The sequence below is a fragment of the Hyla sarda genome, chromosome 8 (assembly GCF_029499605.1).
Source record: "Hyla sarda isolate aHylSar1 chromosome 8, aHylSar1.hap1, whole genome shotgun sequence".
In the NCBI taxonomy this organism is placed as follows: domain Eukaryota; kingdom Metazoa; phylum Chordata; class Amphibia; order Anura; family Hylidae; genus Hyla; species Hyla sarda.
The window spans coordinates 172,707,236-172,721,102 of NC_079196.1; the positions used below are offsets into that span (position 1 = coordinate 172,707,236).

The window sequence follows — 13,867 nt, forward strand, 5'->3', positions numbered from 1 at the left end:
TGAAACAGCTGGAGGCACCCTGGTTGGCAAACACTGGCTTAGGCACTATAAGTAAGACAAGTGGCGGTGCTGGTGACAAGTTCACAGCACCTGCGAGGCAAGCCAAAACAATAGCACATGTAGGATCAGAAAGCTAGACCATTCCTGTCTATCAAGCATCGGGAAAGTGAGGAATCAGAGCAAAACGGTACAGCTGCTTTAGGGTGAACCAGACCCTAGGCCCCGCCTCTATGACACGAACTAAAGGGGAAAATCTTTTTTTAATTTGTACGAGAAACGAACGTAGGCACACAAGATTCACAGGTATATTCTGTATCCTTTTATTGCATTGTTTATAACAGTGCTGGTAGTTGCACGTCAAATGAAGGAAAGTTTGTAAGATATCTTCTCAGTGAAAAAAAATTTTCTCTCCTTATCATCAAGTTTCTTCCCAACATACAACTCTATTGAGAGGAGGGGATGTGAGGAGCAGAGGCAGACAGAGACACAGAAACTGCAAAGAAACAGCAGAAAGATTACGCAGGAGCTAAATCAGGGCTTGATTCACAGAGTAGTTTGTGACAACGTCTCTATAATGCCGCTCTACTGGGGAAAACTAAGTTAGGCTGGGTTCCCATTACGTTTTTCCCCACACGGGAGCGCATACGGCAGGGGGGAGCTAAAAACTTGCATGTAATTCATTTCTATGAGCCGACCGGAGTGAAACGTTCAGTCAAGTCGGCTCATTTTTGCCCCGTATGCGCTTTCACAACCGGACCTAAAACCGTGATCGACCACGGTTTTTGGTGCGGGGAAAAAGCACATATGGGGCAAAACTGAGACGACCGGACCGAACGTTTCACTCCGGTCATATCATTGAAATTAATTACATACGGGAGAGCATACGCAGGCATACGGGAGCGCAAGTTTTTAGCTCCCCCTGCCATTTGTGCTCGCGTATGGGGAAAAACGTAATGGGAACCCTTAGTACTGCTGTCCTTTCATTCTCAGGTTCAGTGGGGGTCCCAGAGGTAAGATACCCCGAGGAGTAAGGGTGGGGGTTCATACCACATTTTTGCAATACAGTTCCTGTATAAGGTTTTTGAAAGAAAAGCGGATTCCTCATAACCGGACTAAACTGTATCAAAACTTATGTACAAATTTTTATCCGTATACAGTTCTAAAAATGATGTCCGGTTGCATCAGTTTTTTAAAAGAAAAAAAATAATATGTTTTTAACTTTCCACTTGAAATTCCAAGAGAAAAAAAAAAAAACTGTACAAAATCAAAAACCCTATGGTGAAAACCAGATGTAACAGTACGCACATACGGTCCTGTATGGTTCCCATTGACTCCCATGTTAAAAAAAATAAAAAATTATACGTTTCAATTAGGGATCGACCGATATCGTTTTTTTAGGGCCGATACCGATAATCGGTGGAGGTTAGGGCCGATAGCCGATAACTTATACCGATATTCCGGTATAAGTTATCGGCTATTTAACCACTTGCGACACCGCTGCAGATCATTGATTTAAAGCGGGCGCTTTAAATCAATGATCTGCAGTGGCTTTTGCGGTGCCATAGGCCGCCGCCACCCGCTTCTCTCCCCCTACCTGTCAGGGTGGTCTGGCCCATCCATCCTTCCTGTAGTGTCCGGGGGCGTTCCGGGTGAAGGGTGAACCGGTCCGGGCTGTCCTCCTTCTCTGGCGGTCATCTTCTCCACTCCGGGCAGGCTCCGGCCTAGTACGCTGCATAGATGCCGCTGCGCAGTGATGCCCGTGCGCAGCGACGCACCTGACGTCACGGCGTAGCGGCGTCTATGCAGTGTACTAGGCCGGAGCCTGCCCGGAGTGGAGAAGATGCCCGCCAGAGAAGGAGGACAGCGGTGCGGTGGGGGCGGGGCATTATTGGCTTATCGGCAAGGTAATTGCCAATACCGATAATGCCCCAAATTGTGATTATCGGCCAATAATATCGGCCATACCGATAATCGGTCGATCCCTAGTTTCAATACGGGTTTTCACCCGGACAAAAAATAAAAAAAATAAATAAAAAAAAAAAACACGGTAGGCTACTGTTTCGGGTACGGGAAAAAAATAAAAAAAACTAACAAAACCGTACAGGAGGCAAAACGGACACAACCTGATGCATTTTTTGGCATACGGTTTTCAATGGAGAGTCAATGCATGCATACGGTTTTCAATACGGTTCCGTGCGGTTTTCAAATTGAAAACGTATGCGGGAACTGTATTGCAAAAACGTGGTGTGAATTCAGCCTAACAGAACAGCGGATGTGGTTTCGGTTTGCAAGTACCTGGGATTAGTCCACTTTATTCAGTAACATGTATCTTAAAATCTAACACTGAACATATCCTGGTAACAGGAAAATATTAGAACATAGAAAACAGCTTGTATATAGGAATGCTGCTATATTCTGCCTGTATGAACAGTGTCCCTACACATAAGCTGACCAGAGGGCTTGCTGCTCACTCTCCGTTTGATATATACCACATTTCCTAATAAAGGAAATTCCTAGAATTCCTAATGCCGAACAGGTTACAAAGAAGCGGATTCATGCTCAAAATTTGGCAAGCACGTGTCTCCCAGATTTCAAAACAGGACTATTTAAGAGGAATTATTACTGTTTCAGAGAACCAGTGCTCCACCTAAGATTTCTTCAGAGATTTTCTTGCATTTGCCTTCGGCTGTCCGGGAATGCTGGGCAACAGCTGGAGGCACACTGATTGAAAAATACTGCTATAGGGCATGGGGGTCAACCTCCCGGTGGTGCTGTCATATAGGACGGCTAGGCAAAAAAAAAACCTTTGTGAAGGCGAATATAGCATTTAAAAGGGGGTTGTTGCCATCTTGCTACTTTTGGGTTTTCTGGCTCCTATGGCATGGTGGTCGGGAAAGCCAAAAGCAGCATGAGGGTGGGTTCACACCACGTTTTTTCATGTACGTTTCCCCTTTACGTTTTCATTATTGAAAACGTATGGAACCGTATTGAAAACCGTATACATAGACAAATAATTAAAAACCGTATGCACCTGGATGCATCCGGTTGCGTACGGTTTGCTTGCAATACGGTTTTCTCCTGTACTCAAAACCGTAATTGACCATGGTTTTAAAAACCGTACTGCAACCACATAAGTTTTTATTTTTTTTTTTTTTTTTTTTTTTTAACATGGACGTCAATGGGAAACGCACATGTATACGTATACGGTTTTTACTTTGCACATGCGCATTTGCATACTTAAGTCCCCACCCAAGACCCCTCCCATTAAAAATTGACAACATTTTCAAAAACTTATGTTTTTTTTTTAAATAAAAACGGACAGAACTGTATGCACTTTTAAAAACAATATACGGTTTAAAAACGCGTACACGTTTACCCATACCATTTCATAAGTTTTTTTGCCATATGAATTTCTTTAGAAAAAAGGAATGAAAAACAGTATGGGAAAAACGTGATGTGAACCCAGCCAGACAAAGTAAGTCAGTGTTTTCCAACCAGGGTGCCTCGAGCTGTGGCAAAACTACAACTCCCAGCATGCCCGGACAGCCCCCCCCCCCCCCCCCCCCCCCCCCCCCACACAAAGCACAGTAGCATTTAAGCCCAGCTGCTCATGTTAACATGGGCCTGGGAGCATGAAACAGCAGGATGTTTATTTCTAGTGATGCTGAATAACAAGCCAAACACCATAGACTAAAAAATGCTGACCTCCAGAACAAGTTGGGGGATTGCTTATACACCCCTCCTAAATGTCATTAATACACACGCTCACCTTCACTGCCAGCGTTTCCCCCCTGATGCACTGCACTATTACCCACTGTGACGTGGCAGTGTGTTACGGTATATATTATAGGTCTGTCATTTATGCGATTCCCTAATACACTAATGTTTGTGCGCCAAAGATAACATAGCGCTATCCGGAAACTCTCTGCAGACAGTAGATATTTGCTGCATACAAAACAATGAGTTATGAAACCAGCGGACGCTGCATATCACACTTCCCATAGTAAGAGAGAGTATGTGGAATGTTCTACTCCTAGGGATGGACTAAAGAGAGAAACAATGCTAGATATTAGCTATAGATATTAGAAAGCGCTTAGAATGTAATGGTGGTGGGTTCTTTACACAATTACATCATCTCACATGCAGGACTTTTTTTTTTTAATTAAATGAACTGGTGCCAGAAAGTTAAACAGATTTGTAAATTACTTCTATTTAAAAAATCTTAATCCTTTTAGTACTTTTTAGCAGCTGTATGCTACAGGAGGAAATTATTTTCAGCATAGGTTTGCTATGGGGATTTTCTCCTGCTCTGGACAGTTCTTGATCCGGGCATCAGGTGTCAGCAGAGAGCACTCTGGACTAGGGATCGGCCGATATCGGGCCGATACCGATAATCTGTGGAGGTTAAGGTCGATAGCCGATAATTTATACTGATACTCTGGTATAAGTTATCGGCTATTTATCCCCAAAATCCCCCCCACCCCGGCGACGCCGCTGCAGATCATTGATTTAAAGCGGGCGCTTTAAATCAATGACCTGCAGCGGCTTTTGCGGTGCCAGGGACCGCCGCCGCCCGCTTCTCTCCCCCTGCCTGTCTTGGGGTCCTCCCGAGTCCTACCACCCCTATCTATCCTCTGCCCAGAGACCGCCGCCCGCTTCTCTCCCCCTGCCAGTCCTCAGTCCAACCACCGCCGCTGCCCCATTGCCTCCCCCATTCCCTTTTTTATAATTACCTGTTCCCGGGGTCCACGCTACTTCTGGCTCCGGGGGCGTCCTGAGCTGTCACTGTGACGTTGCGTTGAGGACGTCACTCGTCATTGCGCAGCGCACTGCGTAGCACAGGACGCCGCAGGAGCCAGAAGTAGCGCGGACCCGGGAACAGGCAATTATAAAACGGGGGATGTGGGGAGACAATGGAGCAGCGGCGGCGGTCTCTGGCAGGGGCGGTGCATTATCGGATTATCGGCAAGGTAATTGCCGATACCGATAACGTCCAAAATTGTGAATATCGGCCGATAATATCGGCCAAACCGATAATCGGTCGATCCCTACTTTGGACAAGAAAACAAAAGAAATTCAAGAAAGAAAGATGTAGCAAACAGCTGCTAAAAAGTACAAAAAGGATTAAGATTTTTTAATAGAAGTAATTTAAAAATGTTTAGGAGTGGTTTTGCAGGTGGTGACCACAGACCACTTCTTAGTTCCTATGCTGGCGGTGCTTTCACTCTAGTGGTAGCATGAGACGGAGTCTACAACCCACACAAGTGGCTCAGGTAGTGCAGCTCATCCAGGATGGCACATCAATGCGAGCTCTGGCAAGAAGGTTTGCTGTGTCCATCAGCGTAGTGTCCAGAGCATGGAGGTACTAACAGTAGACAGACCAGTACATCAGGAGACGTGGAGGAGGCCATAGGAGGGCAACTACCCCTTTGTGCAAGAAGGAGCAGGAGAAGCACTGCCAAAGCCCTGCATAATGACCTTCAGCAGGCCACAAATGTGCATATGTCCACTCAAACGATCAGAAACAGATTCCATGAGGGTAGCATGAGGGCCCGACGTCCACAGGTGGGGGTTGTGCTTACAGCCCAACGCTGTGCAAGACATTTGGCATTTGCCAGAGAACACCAATATTGGCAAATTCTCCACTGGCGCCCTGTGCTCTTCACAGATGAAAGCAGGTTCACACTGAGCAAATGTGACAGAGTCTGGAGATGCCGTGGAGAATGTTCTGCTGCCTGCAACATCCTCCAGCATGACCGGTTTGGCGGTAGGTCAGTAATGGTGTGGGCGGCATTTCTTTGGGGGGGCGCACAGCCCTCCATGTGCTTGCAAGAGGTAGCCTGACTGCCATTAGGTACAGAGATGAGATCCTCAGACCCCTTGTGAGACATATGCTGGTGCAGTTGGTCCTGGGTTCCTCCTAATGAAAGACGATGCTAGACCTCATGTGGCAGGAGTGTGTCAGCTGTTTCTGCAAGAGGAAGGCATTGATGCTATGGACTGGCCCGCCCGTTCCCCAGACCATCTGCCACCTCATTAGGAGCATGCCCAGGCGTTGTAGGGAGGTCATACGGGCACGTGGAGGCCACACACACTACTGAGCCTCATTTTGACTTGTTTTAAGGACATTACATCAAACTTGGATCAGCCTGTAGTGTGGTTTTCCACTTTGATTTTGAGTGCGACTCCATATCCAGACCTCCATATGTTGATAAAATTGATTTCCATTAATAATTTGTGTGTTTTTGTTGTCAGCACATACTATGAAAGATGAAAGTATTTCATACGATTAGTTAATTCATACAGATCCAGGATGTGTTATCTTCGTGTTCCCTTAATTTTTCTGAGCAGTTTAATAGGGTTTTTACAAAGTGCAAACTATGACCAGCCTCAATAATGAATATAAGCAACCTTGTCATCTTTATCCTTACTCCATCTACCTAAGGATGAGCACCACAACCATGACGACATCTTTCCATACTATTACAAGGGAGGGGGGGGGGGGGTTGGCACAGTAAAAGTTTCCTACATACCACCATTGTCTAACTGGCTGAGGATCACACAAGTGAAACCCCTGAGCCAATCTGCCTAATGTGGTATTACAGAATTTATTTAAAGTGTACCTGTCGTCAACAAAAACTTTTATACAATGTAGATAATACCATTATGTGTATATTTGTAATATACATTGGTTAACAATTGTGTATATTTTTGGGTGAAAAAGTGCTGTCCCTGCAGCTATTGTCTGTGTGTCTCTATGAAGAGTCCAAAAACAGGAAGTGAAGTTAGGACAGGCAGGGATCTGTGTAGGTTTCTGGCTTGTCAATCATCCTGATGTATAAGCCAGGAGCATGTTTATAGAGCCTCAGTGCACACTGTCCTGCTTTTTCCTAGTGCACAGAGCCCTGTTTGTTCACCCTCACTTCCTGTATTTGGACTCCTCAAAGACACACAGGCAATAGCTGCAGGGACAAAAATATGTATATTTTTTTAACCAATGTATATTACAAATATACATATAATGGTATTATCTACATTATATAAAAAAGTTTTTGTTGACGACAGGTACACTTTAATTTATTTTTACACAAGTGAATATACACCAAGTTGTAAGACCCAAAATAAAAATAAAAAATGTTCCCCAATAAATGAAACTTTTTGAAATTTCACAACTCTATTCCTGTTTTCATCAAATGCACTGCAACATGGAAATCCCCATCTGTCCAAATGTATTTTCAGATCCTGTTACCAGGAACAATTTCAACAACAATTGAGAAATTGCCATTTCAGGCTCTGTTCATATTTATACAGAAAACTAAAACATTTTTCCTTTCAAAAAAGAATCTAAGATAAAGATTAAAAAAAATAAAAATTAATAAAAGTATATATGCCCTGCAATTCACAGTGCAGTATGTATGTATGTATATATATATATATATATATATATATATATATTATTATTAAATTTTATTTTTTTTATATCGATAGCTGAAGGGCTTTCAATTTCATCTATATCTGGTTGGTGAGAGTAACATCCAGCAACTCCTGCCGATAGTGTGCAGTTGGTGCACACAGTGATTGGTGCTGGAAGCAGACAGCTCCATACATTGTGTAGTGGTTGTGTTGGGTTACTGCAGATCAGATCCCATTTATTTCATTGGGTGCAAAAATCCAGCACAGCCACTACACCAGTGTTTCTCCAGCTACTGCAAAACTACAACTCCCAACATGACCGGACAGCCAAAGGCTGTCCGGGCATGCTGGGAGTTGTAGTTTTGCAACGGCTGGAGGCATCCTGGTTGGAAAACACTGCACTACACAATGAATAGAACTGCCTTCTTTTGGTTTCATTTACTATGTATATCAGAGCAGTGACTTTGGCAAACAGCTGATCAGCTGCTCACTATTTATGATATTTTCTGAGAAAAGGCCATAAATTAAAGCTAAATAAATTTGTAAATCACTTAGCTGCTGTATACCACAGAGAAATTTGTGAAGTTCTTTCCAGTCTGACCACAGTGCTCTCTGTTGTCCATGTCAGGAACTGTCCAGGGCGGGAGAGGTTTTCTATGGGGATATAATTCTAATCTGGACAGTTCCTGACACGGACAGAGAGCACTGTTGACAGACAAAAGAAATTCACAAATTTCTCTGTTTTATACAGCAGCTAATAAGTACTGGAAGGATTAAGATTGTTTAATAGAAGTAGTTTACAAATCTGTTTAACTTTCAGGCACCAGTTGATTTGAAAACATTTGTTTTCTACTTTTTTCCTACTTTGGAGTTTCCCTTTAAAAAAAAAAAAAATAAAAAGGACAAGGAAACCCCTTTAACCCTTTATGGACTATTATAAAAACTGCCCATTATAAAAACTGCACCACTCAAAGTATTCAAAATGACATCCAGAGAGTTTGTTAACCCTTTAGGTGTTTCATAGGAATAGCAGCAAATTTGAGGGGAAAAGTCAAAATCTCCAATTTTTATACTAACATGTTGTAGCCCCAATTGTTTTCATTTTCACAAAGAGGAAAAGGAGAATAAGCCCCACAAATTTGTAACCCAATTTCTCCCGAAATGGAAATACCCCATATGTGGATATAAAGTGCTCTGCGGGCTCACGGCAAAGCTCAGAAGGAAAGGAGCGCCATTTGAGTTTAGGAGAGAGAATTTAGCTGGAATAGTTTTCGAGGACAAGGTCAAATGGCGCCCAAACAGTGGAAACCCTCCACATGTGACACCATTTAGAAAACTACACTATTCAAGGAATCTAATAAGGGGTGCAGTGAACACTTACACCCAACAGGTGTTTGACAACATTTTGTAACAGTGGGACATGAAAAAAATAAAATAATATACTAAAATGCTGGTGTAACCTCTAATTTTTCATTTTCACAAGGGGTGAAAGAAGAAAAAAGCCCCATAAAATTTGTAACCCAATTTCTCCCGAATACAGAAATAACCCATATGAAGTCGTAAAGTGCTCTGTGGGGGCACGCTAAAGCTCAGAATGGACGGATTGCGATTTTGTTTTCGGAGAGAGAAATTGGCTGGAGTCGTTTTTGGAGGCCATGTCGCATTTATAAAGGCCCCATGGTGCCCCGACAGTGGTAACTCCCCTCGTGTGACACTATTTTGTAAACTACACCCCTCAAGGAATGTAATAAGGGGTGCAGTGTGCATATGGACACCATAGGTGTCTAAAAATAATTTTGGAACAGAGGGCCATAAAAAATTGAAAATGTAATTTTTTTTACACCGCAAAGGAATAGAGAGGGCACTACCTAGCGCATTACCACTAAAAACCAGGGTGAACACTCGCCAAGTGTAACAATAGAAAAGGGCTTGTGTGTAAGTATGCCGGCAGCCGGTCCACCTTTGAAAAGATGCACAAAGAAATAAGGAGCCTCCAAGGAGGTGGCGGACATCAGGAGGCGCTGGACACACTCGGAGGGTAAAATGAAAATCAACTTTAATCACCCATCATGCAACGCGTTTCACAGATTATCTGCTTCATCAGGCATACTCAGGTGAGTCAAAGCATACTATATATAGGGAACTGGGTGGTTAGCCCTCCAGGTGAGCCACGGAGGGAATTAACTCTCAAGGCTCCACTGGAGGGGAACCACCCAGTATACAAAGATACACATACGAATAAACAGAGAAGGGAGAAAATTACACATATAAACAATACATATAGAAGGGAACATGTATAAAAAGATATATAAAACATCTAAAAAATATATATATATAGAAATAATATGTTCATATATACAGGAATGCAGGGGTTATAAAACACCTAGCTAACTGGCAACTATGTTCAATAAGGTAGAGTATTACACCAAAAACAACTAGTAGAGAATAATAATAATGAAAGAATGGTTAAAAAAAAAAAAAATAAAAAACACAGGTCAATAGGTATATGACGTATAAACTGTCACAATTGTGGATACCTTTTATAGTGTAAGATAGTCCAGACTGGTTTGACTTGAAACTATTAGTACCCCCTGCAATCATGGGACAGCAAAGGCATCTCCCACGACTACAGGGGTATACCCCCGGCGTCACCTGGGGTGTAATATGATTTTTCACAGGTTGATCAAGGGGTTTTAACCGGCTGGGGGCTAGCAAATTGCGGAGATTGCTAGATCTCCGGAAAGTTACCCCTGGATGTTGAGGGAGAGACTTATTCAAAATTGGGTCATCCTTGAGTATACCCCAATATTTCGAAAGGATGTTTTTTATTTCTTTGGATGCACTATTATAAGACGTAATAAAATTGTATTTGTAGATGTTACCATTGTCAACCCTACTCGGATGCTCCACTGACCTGGGCTGTACTAGACTAACCTGTTTGTCTTTGACACGGTTATATGCTTTGTTCAACATTGATTGTGGGTTGCCTTTATTTCTAAACCTTTGTTGGAGTATACGTGATTGTTTAACAAAATCCCCATCAGAGGTACAATTTTTCCTAACTCTTAGATACTGACCGTAGGGTACATTAGAGATCCATTTTGGATAATGGGCGCTACTTGATTGATTTTGTTAATCACGTATACTCCAACAAAGGTTTAGTTTATTTCCAGGAGGATTGAACGAGACAATTGAAAATGCCCGGTAATATGTATAATTTTATGCTATATATATATATTAGTTTTTATGTTATATTAATAGTATAATTCATCCCAAAAAAAAATTAAAAAAAAAAAAATTACATTTTTTTTTTACCATTCATTCATTATTATTCTCTACTAGTTTTTGGTGTAACACTCTACCTTATTGAACATAGTTGCCAGTTAGCTAGGTGTTTTATAACCCCTGCATTCCTGTATATATGAACATATTTCTATATATATTTTTTTTAGATGTTTTATATATCTTTTTATACATGTTCCCTTCTATATGTATTGTTTATATGTGTAATTTTCTCCCTTCTCTGTTTATTCGTATGTGTATCTTTGTATACTGGGTGGTTCCCCTCCAGTGGAGCCTTGAGGGTTAATTCCCTCCGTGGCTCACCTGGAGGGCTAACCACCCAGTTCCCTATATATAGTATGCTTTTACTCACCTGAGTATGCCTGATGAAGCAGATAATCTGTGAAACGCGTTGCATGATGGGTGGTTAAAGTTGATTTTACCCTCCGAGTGTGTCCAGGGCCTCCTGATGTCCGCCACCTCCTTGGAGGCTGCTTGTTTCTTTGTGCATTTTTTTACACTGGCATGTTATTGTAGCACCAAACTTTTAATTTTTACAAGGGTTAAAATAAAAAAAATAAAAAGCCCCCAGAATTTGTAACCCAATTCATCCAGAGTATGGACATACCTCATATGTGGACGTAAAATGCTCTGCGGGCGCATGGCAGGGCTTAGAAGTGAAGGAGCTACATTTGGCTTTTAAAGATAGAATTTGGCTGAAATCGTTATCAGGGGGCCATGTCGTGTTTATATAGCCCCCATGGTGCCCAGGCAGTGGAAATCCCCACATGTGATCCCATTCTGAAGGAATTTAACAAGGGATGAAGTAAACATTTACACCCCACAGGTGTTTGACAGATTTTTGGAACAGTGGGCCGTGAAAATAAAGTGTAATTTTTCATATTCACTGCCCACTGTTCCAAAAACCTGTTGGACACTTGTGGGGTGTAAATGCTCATTGCACCCCTTATTACATTCAGTGAGGGGTGTAGTTTTCAAAATAAGGTCACATGTGCAACGAATGCTGTCTGGGCATGCTGGGAATTTAGTGACCACTACACAGTGAGATTTATCAAAATCTGTCCAGAGGGAAAAAAGTTGCCCATAGCAACTAATCAGATCGCTTCTTTCATTTTTAACAAGGCCTCTGCATAATGAAAGAAGCGATCTGATTGGTTGCTATGGGCAACGTTTCCATTGCACAGGTTTTGTTTAATTTCCCCTCATATGTTGCAAAGCTACAACTCCCAGACAGTCTGGGCATGCTGGGAGTTGTAGTTTTGCATCTCCGCTAGACCTCTGCACACCCACGCATCAGGACACCCGCCGCACCCTGATGATCCTGGAACGGGGACCACATTTGATTGGTCCCTGGCCCGAAGCCAGACTTGCCTGCGCAATGCCGCGGGCCAGCCAATTAAAGGGTACCTCTCATCAAAAAAACTTTTGATATATTATAGATTAATGTATGCAGAATAACTTTACATTTGCATGTTATTAAAAAATATGCTTCTTTCTATTTAATTTTCCACTTTGAAGAAATGACCACTAGGGGTCTCCCTACCAGTCCTGGCAGCAAGCATTTCAGACTCATGCTGGAGTCCTAAACACTACGAGCTGCCAGTCTGCTTTGTTCACAAAGGAGAACACTCAGAGCTGCCAGCCTGTTTGGCTGTGAACAAAGCAGGCTGGCAGCTCTGAGTGTTTAGGACTCCAGCATGAGTCAGAAATGCTTGCTGACAGGACTGATCGGGAAAAATACAATAGAAAAAAGCATATTTTTCATTAACATGCTATTGGAAACTTTTTCAACATTCATTAATCTAAAATATATCAAAAGTTTTTGGATGAGAGGTACCCTTTAACTGAATGCCATATATATTATATATACATACATATATACACACACACACACATATATATATATATATATATATATACACATATACATACACACACACACACAGCGGAATGCGTAAACCCACTGCATCACTCGCCGTATATATACAGCATTCAGTGTGAAGGGGTTGATGTGAGATAGCATAATCCCATACCCCTAAATGAGAAGTCCCATGCCTAAAAAACTCATCCCCTATCTGCAGGATAGGGGATAAGTTTTAGATCGTGGAGTATCCAACTGCTGGGATCTCCTGTATAGGCCCCCGGCTCTCCCTGAGAGCGGCGTGTCATGACCACTGCTCGAAGCGGGGGCTGCCATGCTCCCTCCAAATAGCTCTATGGGAGCGCCCCCTCTTCACAAACTCCCCATGTGTATCACGGCCACCCCAGTGTAATGGAGCCTGCTTTGTGCCCCATATAGTAGTTAAGCCCCGATACTGTTTCGCTTCAGGGCAACACTGAAGCAGGAGCACCGAAGCTGGTGTGGTAGCCATTGTCAACAGCAGCCCTGTGCCCACACTTTTCCTCCGCTGTCTTTCTGCTTCATTAGCTAGTACCAGCATAAACTGCTCACTTCTCTTAAAGTGGCTGTGGAACCCTCTGCCACCTCAGGACCAGAATATACATCTACAAATGGAGTCACCCCCGGAAGAAGCAAGGTATTGCAAAACACGTGTTGGGGAAGGAGTGGCCCTGACTGGTATGATTCGGGTATATTCCATAATATGTAGGTTCTTATTTTGGAGTTCTATTGTTGCTTTGACTGTTATGATCCTGTAAGATTATGTGATATTCATAGTGCATGTGGGGCACCATAGCCTTGATCTTATCACTATGCTACAAATAGCTATGTAATAGAAGAGAAACCAGCATGCTATTCATGCCTATACTGGGCTAGTGCAAGCTATGTTTGTGTTCACATGTGTATATTATCGAAGGAACAATTCTACTGGATTTTCAGAAACTGTGGCGCTGCGAGACAAAGGCTGTGGTAAAACTCCCCCTTATGTTTACACACAAGTACAGATTCACTTTTCTGATCATGTATGATATATGGATTAGACCTATAGATGAGCGAACTTACAGTAAATTCGATTTGTCACGAACTTCTCGGCTCGACAGTTGATGCCTTTTCCTGCATAAATTAGTTCAGCTTTCAGGTGCTCCGGTGGGCTGGAAAAGGTGGATACAGTCCTAGGAAAGAGTCTCCTAGGACTGTATCCACCTTTTCCAGCCCACGGGATCACCTGAAAGCTGAACTAATTTATGCAGG

At 42.7% G+C, this 13,867-nt stretch overlaps 1 protein-coding gene across 2 annotated transcripts in view; it reads right to left on the reverse strand.

Annotated features, from left to right (window-relative positions):
* Positions 1 to 13,867, reverse strand: part of DCUN1D3 (defective in cullin neddylation 1 domain containing 3) — a 71,284-nt gene that overhangs the window by 12,838 nt on the left and 44,579 nt on the right. The gene's annotated exons all lie outside the window — the stretch shown is intronic.